The sequence below is a fragment of the Microtus ochrogaster genome, linkage group LG2, assembly GCF_000317375.1.
Source record: "Microtus ochrogaster isolate Prairie Vole_2 linkage group LG2, MicOch1.0, whole genome shotgun sequence".
NCBI classification, from domain to species: domain Eukaryota; kingdom Metazoa; phylum Chordata; class Mammalia; order Rodentia; family Cricetidae; genus Microtus; species Microtus ochrogaster.
The window spans coordinates 27238522-27250799 of NC_022028.1; positions in this window are offsets into that span (position 1 = coordinate 27238522).

Genomic DNA, 12278 nt, shown 5'->3' on the forward strand with positions numbered 1-12278 from the left:
CTACTGGTCCAGGGCCAAGCTTCCCTAATTCCTTCTCTGTTCTTTGCTATGATGGTCCTAGACGCCAACCCTCTGAAACTACAAGCCACAATAAACTCTTCCATAAGTTTCCTTGGTGATGGTGTTTATCATAGCAAGAGAGATGTAACTAAGGCATAAGTAGAACCAGAAAAGCATAAAGTAGCATGCAGAAATTGAAAAGTGCACGAGAATTAAGGGAAGTGGTTGTGGCTCTATAAGAAAAAAAAAAGAAAATGCCTGACATGAAACAATTTAAGGAAGAATTTACTCTGGCTTACAATCTGAGGGGACATATTCCATCATGGCTGGGAAGTCATGGAAGGATTAGAAGGCAGGCTGATGACACTTCACTGGCAGTCTTCAGGAATAAGCAGTAACTAAGAGGCAGAGCCAGGCTATAAAACATTAAGGTCTACCCATACCCGCTGAGCCACTGTTTCTAGCAAAAGCTCCACCCAGTGCAGGTTTTACAACCTTCCCAAACATTCCCATCAGCTGAGCGGCAAGTATTCAGGCACATGAGCACAGGTGGGTTTAAATCTCATTCAAACCACATTCTATTTCCAGCACCCATAAGCTCAGGACCGACTCAGGATGCAAAGAGCAAGATCCCATGACCCTTTCAGCCTGGCATCTTTCAGGCCTACAAAATGAGCACCGCATAGACAAGGCTGTCAAGTGCTGCTGCCGGTTTGGGGTGGATATTGGCTCGAGTGGATTACAGCTCCTGCAGCTTCAGTGTGCTAACCCTGGGAAAACACTTCCCAAGACATTTTCTTTCTCCCAGCGTTCTGAGCTGAGACTCTGTTGGTCTTCTTAAAAGAATGTTCATTTTTATACATTGGGCCTTTGATGGAAGGGAGCTCTTACCTGCAGAGGACCTTTCCTATTGTCCTGGCACTGAAGACATTTCTCTTTTAACAGTGAGAGCCTCTTTTCAACACACACTTGGGCTGCAATTTGGAAATGCTTGAGCTCTCTTACTGGTTAACAAATTCCTTTACCTCTTTCTGCCCCCACGTGTTGCTGTTTTCACTGTAGACCAGGAAAGGGTGCTGAGCAATAGCCCCTCACCACCTTGAGTCCTGGCCCGCCTTGGAATTTCCTCTACCGAGCCCATTAGTCCATGACTCATCAGTTCAGCCTCAAGTTCTCAGGACATGGTCAGAATGTAGCCAGACTCTTCGCCAGAATAGCCTATGAATGACTTACAACCTAGTAACCAATGGAGCCCTTGTTCCCCTCTGAAACCCCATGAGTTTAGTTCCCACATTTTCATGTCTTCCAGTCTTCTGGTCTTCCACACTCCTGCAATAACAGCCTCTTAAGTTCTGCTTGTGGCTTTTGGCAATTTTTCTAGCCCAACGTTTCAAAATTTTCCATATTCTTCCTATAAACTGGTTCCGAAGGCCTAAGAACCACACAGCTGGGGCTCTCACAGTGACAATTCCTCTTTGGGCTACCAGTTTTCTGCTTTTCTTATGACAAAATGGCTGAAAAAAAATAATTTAATGATGGATTAATTTATTCTGGCTTAAGGCTGGAGAAGATACCATCTATCATAGCGGGAAAGGCATGGTTGCAGGAACTGCAGGCTAGCTGGTCACACCAGATGGTCAATCAGGAAAGAGTGGTCAAGAAGCCAGGTTGACTAAACCATCAAGGGCTGCCCACAATGGCCTGCTTCCTCCAGTAAGGCTCAGCTCCTCCAGGTTCCTCAACCTTTCTCAACCGTTACACTGTCATACAGGAGACAGTTCAGATTCAAACCACAGCACTGACCCTTGCATCTTGAATGAGACAAGGGACAGGCCAATACTTACTAGGGTGAGACCGGATGAGGGAATGAAGGTATATTTGCTTATTGTCTGCCTCTTCAATAATAAAAAGTGTAACCATGTGGATATACACATTCCTATGGCTTATATTACACATTCAAGGAAGAAAACTTGTTGATCCGGAGCCCTGTATTTTGGTATTTAATGACTTTATAATCTCCATGAAATCATTTGAAGCTTCTTAGAATCTAATTCCTTATTGCTGAGGTCGAAACGCTACATGGGAGACAGCAAGGGATGCTTAGAGTTATTTAAAAATCTGTCAAATGCTTCATTAAAATGGACAGCAGCACCAGAACTCCGTGCAGACCAAATTCCCCTCTCAACTTGCACGTTCCTGAAATCGTTAACTTTTGTTTTACAAAGCAGAACATTTTCCTTCACTAAATCGCTGAGACATAGTTTAAAAATGCAAGGAAACGTGAATTTCGGTTATATTTCAGAATCCTGATTCTTTTCCAGAGTTGAAGTAGGTGAATACAAGCCAGAAACACGTAGCTCTCTCAGCAGGTGATGCTGAACCCATGGATAACACGGGGTGCCCATCTGAGACATAGAATACAGGGGGGAGGTGGCTAGCTCTAAAGACGCATTATCAAATTATAATCTGTCCAAAAAGGGTTGGCTGTACCAGGGAACACCAAAAATTACTGGAACCCAATCACCCATCACTCATTCATACCGGAACCTAAGGATGTTAAAGAAAGCAAGACACCTGTCTGTGGGAAGTTCGCAAAGTCAATACCTTGCTTTTGGTCCAGCTTTCTCATCAGCTGCCGAGGAAGCTGGAGAACGGCTTCGCTTACATGCATAGCACCCTCTTAGCTTTCACGTGTTTGAAAGTCTTGGGGCACTTCTTGAGGAAGAAGCTATTGAAGAAGGAAGAGGGAGCTGAGTATCCTTCTTAAGCCATATCGCAGCGTGTGCCACAACTGTAAAATAAACCGCAGAGACAAATAGATTTTCGCCTGTACTTCCTTTGTGATTTCTGATTTGAATACTCGTGGAAAATTGGTCTGAAAGGCAATACAGCTGCCTCTTTGGAACTTGTCTTCTGTTCTGAGGAATGGCCTATCTGTAAGCATGTGTTCTACCAGCACGCAATTCCTTTCCATCCACCTCCCCAGACTATGGCAGTCAAAGGAATCAGCGCCAAGATTTTAACAAACTAAACGTAATACATATCACTATGAGCCGCTCAGTCAACTTCCTGTTATGAGGACCTTAAATGTTCTTTCCATCTTCCATCTGCAAGTACCTCACAGCCACATTGGTGTCCTAGGTGTCCAACATATTTCAAAGTCCGTGAGTTCAGCCAGTGATCCACAAATGTCTTGTACCACTCAGCTAGACATAAACTTCACAGATGGAACAGACGTGGCCCCTTCAATTTAGGAAACAAAACATGGCGATCAATATGTTAAAGTAGTGTCATAAGACCCAAAACTGTCTGTGTACGACAAAAGTCCCCCAGGTACCATGATTCATGCCTGTGTGCTGCCAATGTCATGACTATAGAAAACTACATAAAGACCGTCAGTCACTTTAACATGATGTACAAATTTTAGTCATCAATTATATCGGAGACACTGATACATTATATTCGTCTCTCCATAGTTCTTATCACATCAGATTAGCAAATTTGTTTTAAACTAATAAGCAATAAAGATCTTATCGTTTTTATTAAGTATGAGAAACTCCTGGCTTTTCTTAGGCTGAGTGGTTGGCATCCTTCATCCTGTGTGTCAATTAGTGATGAAGGAGATACCTGTGGTCTGTGCCATGCTCCATTTCCTAGCAATGAAAACATAAACTGTATCCCATCTTCTGGGGGATGTTTGGTATCATTCAGAGGGTGGTGGCACATGCCTTTCCTGGCAGCCGTAGGTTGAAGCGTGGAAACTGACCTTCCTATTGTATTGGCTTAAAATCTATTTAAAACCAAAGAAATATCCTTTTCATTATAAAGACGTGCTGGTACATTTCTCAGTACGGTAACTGGGATGTCTGTCTCTGTGGCTGGCTATGATCCCAGCCCCACGCTCCAACTATGACTACTTCCAATTTAAAGAGAAGGCCAGAGTGAGCAGAAGGCTCAACCCCCAACACAGCTCTTCTGTAGACCTTTAGATCCAGATGGTGAGTGGACTGTTCTGTACCTCACAGGATCACACGTTCCTTCTTGATAAATACGTTTCCCTGGGTCCAGGGGTAGTGGGGTATGTGTTTAAAATTCCAGCATTTGGCAGATCTCTGTGAGTTTTAGGATAGCCGGTCTACATTAGTAAGTTCTGGGCCAACCAGGACTATACAGTGAGATCCTTTCTCAAAAAAGAAAAAGACCAATAGAAAAGCTAGAGAGATGCTTGGTTCGGGGGTTGAGAGCCCATATTGCTCTAGCATAGGACCTGAATTTGGTTTCCAGCACCCACATTGGGCAACCCACAACTTCAGGAAATCTTGCACCCTCTTCTGGCTTCTCCAGGGATGGTACTCGCATAAACAAACATATACTTGAATACACAATACAAATAATTAAAAAATAAAGATAAAAAAAATTTAACATGCCTCTCTGATTCTGGAGCAGCACACTGGTCATTTTCAATTCCCAATCCTTCTCAGTCCTTTCTCTTTTTCCCGCCATACTCACCCCTTGATCATTCTTAGAAGCATTTGCCTTACCTGTCCCTACCCTTGTTTGTCACTGCTGTCATCGGCTGCCCTCACCAGGGCAAAAATAGTCACCATTGACATTTCACTTCCTCTCATGCTGACTTCCAAACCACTTGGAATTCTGCTAGTCTCATCGTCAAGATGTATTTAGAATTTGTTCCACATGGAGTAGTGTGTGTTGTAATCCCAGCATTCAGAAGCAGAGGCAGTGGGATGACAGGTTTGAGGCCAGCCTGGGTATGTTCTCAAGCCCTATCTCTAAAACCAGACATGGCTTCCTAAGGCTGATTTCATTCCCCCCGTGGGCAGAATCACCACATTCTTTCCCATCACTATACCGGCCACACAATAAGATGGATACCTGGATGCTGCACTCATGTCTACTACAAGAAGACTTTTGGAGCATAAGTTGAGCCAAACCCTTGCATACCTCCTCTTTTAATCAAAGTGAATATCAAATTTTGGCCTCCTGCCTTCACTTCTATGGGGCCACGTGTTCATAAATCCATTGCAAGCTGAAAACACTTTCAGTTTGAAAACATTAAAACCAAGCTACCAATCATTCTAGTTTGGCCTGGCCTGCTTTAAATGTGCTCAGACATCATATGTTAGCCTATAGTTAGACAAAACCTCCTAATGCCTAGCTGATTTTAAAATAGACACAAGTGACTCTGGGGTTTATTGAAAATTGTATTGCAAGTGGAAGTGCAGAAAACCAGTAGGGCAGGACACACTTTCACCATGTGGTTACGTCAAAACATGTCAAGATTAGCCATTGTCAGCTGAGTGCATCAGAATGACTGCCAACAATCCTGAGAGTCTGCCCAGTCACCTATGCCTCACCAGACAATCCCTTGGACACTGTCTACCACCCTTTCCATCACTCATTCTGCACTGTTCCTGAGAGCCTTCCTTCTCGTGGTCCCGGGCATCACCTGCCCCAGAGTATTTTCTCTGGCAGATTCTGCGTAGAGTAACCTCCCCTCACACACACCCCAGATTTCTTCATGACTAATCTCTGCTCATTCATCACTGTCTTATGATGCTGATGCACCCACGTGACTTCAGTCAACCTCTCTGCTTCCCTCACCTCGTGTCACCCCTACCCCTGCCCCTTCTTATTTTTGTTTCTCCATATCCTGCTTTGCTTTGGCTTTAGCCGTAGCATCCATCATCATCTAACATATTATTTAATTGACTTGTCTCCCTCTGCCAAGTGCAAGCCCCAATTGGCAGGGGTCTCATTTGCTTTACAACACCCTGTAAGCACTTGGAACAGCGCTCCATATAGACTAGAAGTAAATGAATGTTTGCTAAGTAAATGATTGCCCTAAGCCTGTTCACCACCCATAAAAGCTATTTGAGAATATGATGTCTTAACTTTGTATTTTTATAACAATTGAAGTATTGTAAATAATTTGGAAACTTTGAAAGTATGTTACATATTAATGTCAAGAAACAAAACTCACTAATACATTCATGAATCAATAAGAATGGCAAAGTTTTAGGCATACTTTCTATAAATATTTAGATAAGTGGTATCGTGTTTATTGAGTTTTGCTGAATATATCAACATCATTTCTATGACATTGAAAATACATCTAAATGTTTTTCTTTTCTAATAAGCAGCACACTGTTCCACCATGGAAACTACTATCTTTTGATCGATTGTGTTTATTTGTGTTATTTCTACAGAGCTGCTTGGTACCACCATTGGCATCATTTTGCACATATATCTGAATTTCTCCAGACTCATCCACTGAGAGCTCAGAAGATGAGGCTCTGAGACAACGAGGCCAAAAATGAAACCGAAGAATGAGTCTTTTTATGATCTAACAATCCAACTTCCAGTTGTGCATCTGAAAGAACTGAAGAATTGAAGATAAGACCCTGAAGACATATTTGCACATCCATGTCTCTAGCAACACATGTTTCAGTAGACAGGAAACAGAACGACACAAATGGGCCATTCTGAAGACTGGCTAAGAAGAGTAGTGGGAAAAGTGAATGGAGAATCATTCAGACTTCAAGGAGAAGAAAATCTTCTCATTACCTCTTACATGGACAGACCCCAGTAATATTTTGCTAAGAGATATTCCACCTGGAAGGGGGAAGCAGAAGTACCCATAATTCAGTTCCTCGTTGGCTCCATCAGGAGTTCAGACTTTATGAGAGTCTGTCTCAACAAGGTAAAACACCAGGTAGAATAATGGTGGCCACAGGCTTGGGAGGAAGGATAGGGGTCATGTCAATGGGTATATGAGTTTCACATGGTGAAAAAAAACACTGTAAGCCTATCACCCAATAATGTAAACTACTCAACTCTACTGGAATACAATGCCAAAAAGTGATTAAAATGGCAACTGTTACATATATGATTGTTACAAGTAAAATAAACTTACCTTGAAAATTATTTAGTCATTGCCAGTGTAGTCTCAACTGCTGATGAAAATGGACCCGTTTTACACCTGCCCTTCATTGTTTACAGACATCCTCTGTCTTTCTATTTCCTACACCAATTATCTATTGATGTCTTCATCATTTTTATTGATTCAAATGAGCTCTTCATATATAGAAACATTAAAATTTACTCCTTACATTTGTTAAAAGTATTGTCCATCAGGCTGTCTTTTCTTGACATAAATTTTTCAATATTTTTCCCATCATCAAGTAACTAAATTCATTAATCTTTTCCTTAGTGTCATGGCTAATCCTGGCTGTCAACTCAACTACATCTGGAATTAGCAAAATCCAAAACTGCTGGCCACTCCTGTGAGGGATATAATTAACTGGATAATTTGAAGAAGGAGGATCCATCCTAATTCTTGGCCACATTTTATGGTGACATTCTGCATGAAAGGACATATAGGAAGGAAACTGTTTTAGTCTTGCTGGCAAGTTCATCTATATACATTCTTGCTAAGGTATTCCCTCGCCAGTAGCAAAACCAGCATCTTCAGAATGCTAATGTGGACTGGAGACCAGCAGCTCCCAAGTAATCCCCAGAACTCCAGTGCCAGATTGGAACTGCTAAGATATTCAGCCTGGTGGACTGAACAACTACACAGCTTGTGGCCTCTCCATCATGAGATAGCCTTTGTTGGACTGCTGGGGTCATAATCTGTGAGTCAAATAAATTATATGTATATATGTATATGTGTGTGCAATAATTCTACACTTCTTTTCCTTTAGAAAATCCTGATTAATACATTTAGTATTCATTGCTGGTGGTAGTATTAATTAGTAGTGCAGCCATAAGAAATATTGGTTTGAATGCTTATCCAAAACTTAAAAAGATAACTACCATATGACCATGTTGTACCACTCCTGCCATACACCCTAAGGTCTCCATACTCTACACAGAGATACCTGCACATCTGTGTTTATTGTTGCACTGTTCAACAGTAGCAAAGAAGGGAAGTCTACCTAGACAGATGAATGGATAATGGAAATATGGTGCATGCACACAATGGAATCTTATTCAACTATGAAGTGATCCTATTCATATTTTAAGCTCTTCCTCTGCTATTCAAAGTTCACTGTAAGTTTTCCCAATTTTACTGCTTTTAGTCTTCTAGAATTTATTCATTAATTCAAGCCGAGTTGAGGCGCCAATATTATTTTTCTCCCAAAAGGTATTTAATTGTCTGGGTATCTTCTATTAATTCTTTTCTGCTTGACTTGGGTTGCCATCTTTGTCATCCATCAAATCTGTATGTGTAAATGTCACTTTAATGCCTGCAGAGTCTACTGTAGTTCTGCACGAGCTCTGTAACCTTAGCAGTTGTCTCTAATTTCACCAAAGCATTTACTATCTGGAATTGTAATTATTTGTTTATTCTCCTCACCTCCCATTAGTTTCTGAGCTTTCTAATTTTCTTCTTTTTCTGGATCCACCATGGTGCTTGGCTTGCAGGAACTTGCAAAGACTTCTGGGAAGAAATAATGATTGGCTTTAAAGTCAAAAGCATCACACAGAGGCTGGGAAGAGGGCTTAGTGGGTAAAGTACTAGTGCAAGGATGATGGTCTGAGTTCAGATTCTCAACACTGATGCAAAAGCCAGATACAGCAATAACAGCTGGTAATCCCAGCACTGGTGTGAGGAAAGAATGGGAAGCAGGAGTGTGGGCTGAATCCGGAAAGAGGCAAAGAGAGGCCACAGCTCACTAACCAAGGAACCTAGCCAGTCAGTGGGCTCCAATTTCACTGAAAGAGCTGCCACAAAAAATAAGATAGGGAAAGATAGCATACCAAAATGTTTACAAATGCATACACCACACACACATACAACTGAGCAAGCTGAATCAATCAATCAATCAATGAATAAGCAGTTAGACTATGTACGGAGAAAGAATTGATAGACCCTTATCAGCTCTTCCGGACTTGAGGATTTTGAAAGTGGCTTTTAGAAGTGCATCCTTAGTACAGCAGTTTGGGAAGGAAACTAAAAAGGACCGATGGTCTTCCTCCACAGAGCCAATATAGGAAGGGTGATACTATGGTTTTAGAAAAGATATTCAATTCTAAAATGAAACCCCTGGTATAAACAAACCAAGTACCAAAATTTACATAGCTATATATGTATTTCTCTGGATTCAGGCTTTGACCCAGGCACAGTCTGTTTGTGTCCTTCATTAACTCTGTCCCTCCTATTCTGTAAGTCTCTCTAAGTCTGGCAGAAGCCCTCTCCTCATTACATGCTTCTGCCTCCCCATAGCAATATCCAGGTGAGTATCATGTTAGTAAGAAGAGATTTGCTTCTTATTCAGTAGATGTAAAACTAATAATAAGAAGGATGAAAAAGAAGAGAAGGAGGAGGAGGAAAAGAAGAAGAAGAAGAAGAAGAAGAAGAAGAAGAAGAAGAGGAGGAGGAGGAGGAGGAGGAGGAGGAGGAGGAGGAGGAAGAGGAGGAGGAGGAGGAGGAGAAGAAGACTTACTAGGACTGGTTCTACAGGATTTAATTCCAACAAAATTGGTTTTTAGAGAAATGAAAATAAACCAAGAAGAATAATGGCCTGAGATTTGAGGGGACAAATCAAGTGCTGTTGGAGCAAAGCACAGACGAGCCTTGAGTTGCCAGCATCTCATCCAAGGACCCTGGGTGTTTTGACCAGTGATTTACTAGCTGTTCCAATCAACCCAACATTGGTCCTCATAGACTTACTTTCCAGATACAGACACTTCACACTGCTCCTCCCAAGACAAACTTTTCGAAGTTTTCAAAGTGCCTTCTGTTTAAGTTACAAACACCCATAGAACTTAGAAGCATGTGCCATCACGGAGTTACTGCCTCTCACAGCCTGGGGTAGGCAAGATCAGCTAGGTGGGGTCCCCCAGGGTTTGACAAAGCTGAAGAAGGACAATCTAGAAGCCTCTCCTGCCAAGCTCCATACCAACATGGGCTTGTCCAGCACAGGGGCATCAGGATAACCTTGCATTCCAGAAATGATGAGAAATAAGCATGCTTGGAGACAGGCAGGAGTTCTACATCCCCTCAGAACTTGGCCTGGAGCACCCTAAGGTGTCTTTTCTGCTCCCTTTAAATTGTCAACCAAACCACATGGATTTGATAGGAAGAAAATCAGTTCCTGACTCTCAGGGGAAGAATGCCTAAGAATTTGGGGCCATTTCTGTTAGGGTCTCTGAAAAACAGTAACAAAGAACTACAGACAACTAAGGAATGCTGAGATCTGGAGAAATAGTTGTCCCAAGAGAGGAGGAACTTCTCCAACTTATTGTACAGTACCAAATGGCTATCCCTGAGAGCATACATACATACATACAAGCATCATTATACAGACAGAGTAGGATGGACTTATATAGTTAGGAAGTGTGTGTGTTCATATATATATATATATATATATATATATATATGTATGTATATACATATATATATGATGGCTATCCCTGAGAGCATACATACATACATACATACATACATACAAGCATCATTATACAGACAGAGGAGGTTGGACTTATATAGTTAGGAAGTGTGTGTGTTCATATATATATATATGTATGTATATATGTATACATATATATATGATGGCTATCCCTGAAAACATACATATATACATACAAGAATTATTATACAGACAGAGAAGGTTGGACTTATATAGTTAGGAAGTGTCTTATATAGTTAGGAAGTGTGTGTGTTCATATATATATATATATACACATAGACACACATATTTTTACATAGCAACAGTAAGTGAAAAAAAGGCTATCAATTTGAAAGATAACAAGGAGGGATAATTGGAAAGGTTTGGAGAGCGGAAAAGAAGGAAAAATATAATTTTAATTTAGCCTCAAAAAAATAAAAGAAATAACTTTCTTAAAAGTTTTTTTGCGGGGGGGGGGTGCTGAAGATTTAAACATGAAAAAAACCAACAACAGTCTGTCTTGCAAACTCTGATCCTATGCCTATGTGAACTTCTTATTGTGGAAGCCATTTTTCTTATTTTGTCTCTTTGAACTTAGTCAGAAAACAAATTGAAAGGTTTGGTCTGGTGTCTGTAGTTCCTATAATTCCAGACATTCGCATCTCATCTTGGATCTGGCTTTCTCTTCCCTAGCTGTAAACAGAACTGATGTGATCCTGTCCACATCCCAGTTTTAGGAATCTACGTGGGACTCTGCCCGTGCTTTCGTCCAGTATGTGAGTCTATGAACACTTTTCAGTAAACACTTCTCCTTTCCAGTTGAAACGCAGGCACTCAAATGACAGACACCACCCTCTCGCCCTTTAACTGCAAACTACTGCCTGATTATTAGTGTCTGGATAGGAACGGTTCTGAATTCACACATAAAAGATAAAGTTATTACAACATTTTGAAGAAAATCTTTGAAGCTAATTATCTAAAGATTAGAGAAAGGATATCTTTTAATTAATTTCCAGCCCTGGATGGAGTACTGAGCAGAAGCATGAAAGGATGTTTCTAATAGGGAGCCACAGTTCTGCAGGCGCCGCCCTCCCCTTGAGGGTTACCATTTAATTTCCAACACTGATTCCAAATAAATGCTGCCACGATCTCCAAGGAAAAACTGTTGCGGTTTACAAATCTAAAGGAGACACGGTGTAGTAATAAGCAAACATGCACTACTCTCTTTGTTAAACTCTGACCTGTAGCCTGTGTTTTAATGTCAATCACTCTCCCACGCTCACTGTCCCATTTGATGACAGGGGTAGAGACTGGACCTCTGAGAGGGGAAAGCATACATTTTTTCCTCCTGGGTTTATCCCTTGTCTTTCTAGCCAGCATCCTCCAAACACTTAGCACTTCGATGTTTAAAATTGCCACAGGCGTCTTTATTTTCTTGATACTGATGATCAAACTTAAAGCTTTAAGTTTTCCATATTAAGTTGCAGGCATACTAAATACAGCAGGTGTCGCCATACACTGAAAGCTACCCGCATGCTAAATAATATATAATTTTCTGAACTTTTATATAAATCTTAATTTCTCAAACGTTTGAAAGGTTAAAAGAATTTCAGGATGTGTACAGATGCCCAGTGCGAAGCTGGTTGGTGCTGAAGGTTAATGGATGAGAGAGAAAAGGCCCCTGGTCAGCAGGCCCTCCTCGGGTTCCTCCCATTTCAGAGAGTAAAATCGCATCTCCCGCCTAGACAGTCAGGATGCTCCAATGCGCTTTATTATTTTTCCCTTTCTTTCGTCGTTGGCTTTTCAATAACCTCCTAAGTAGACACTGTTCTACTCGAGAACTGCAGATCAAGTATGTGATCT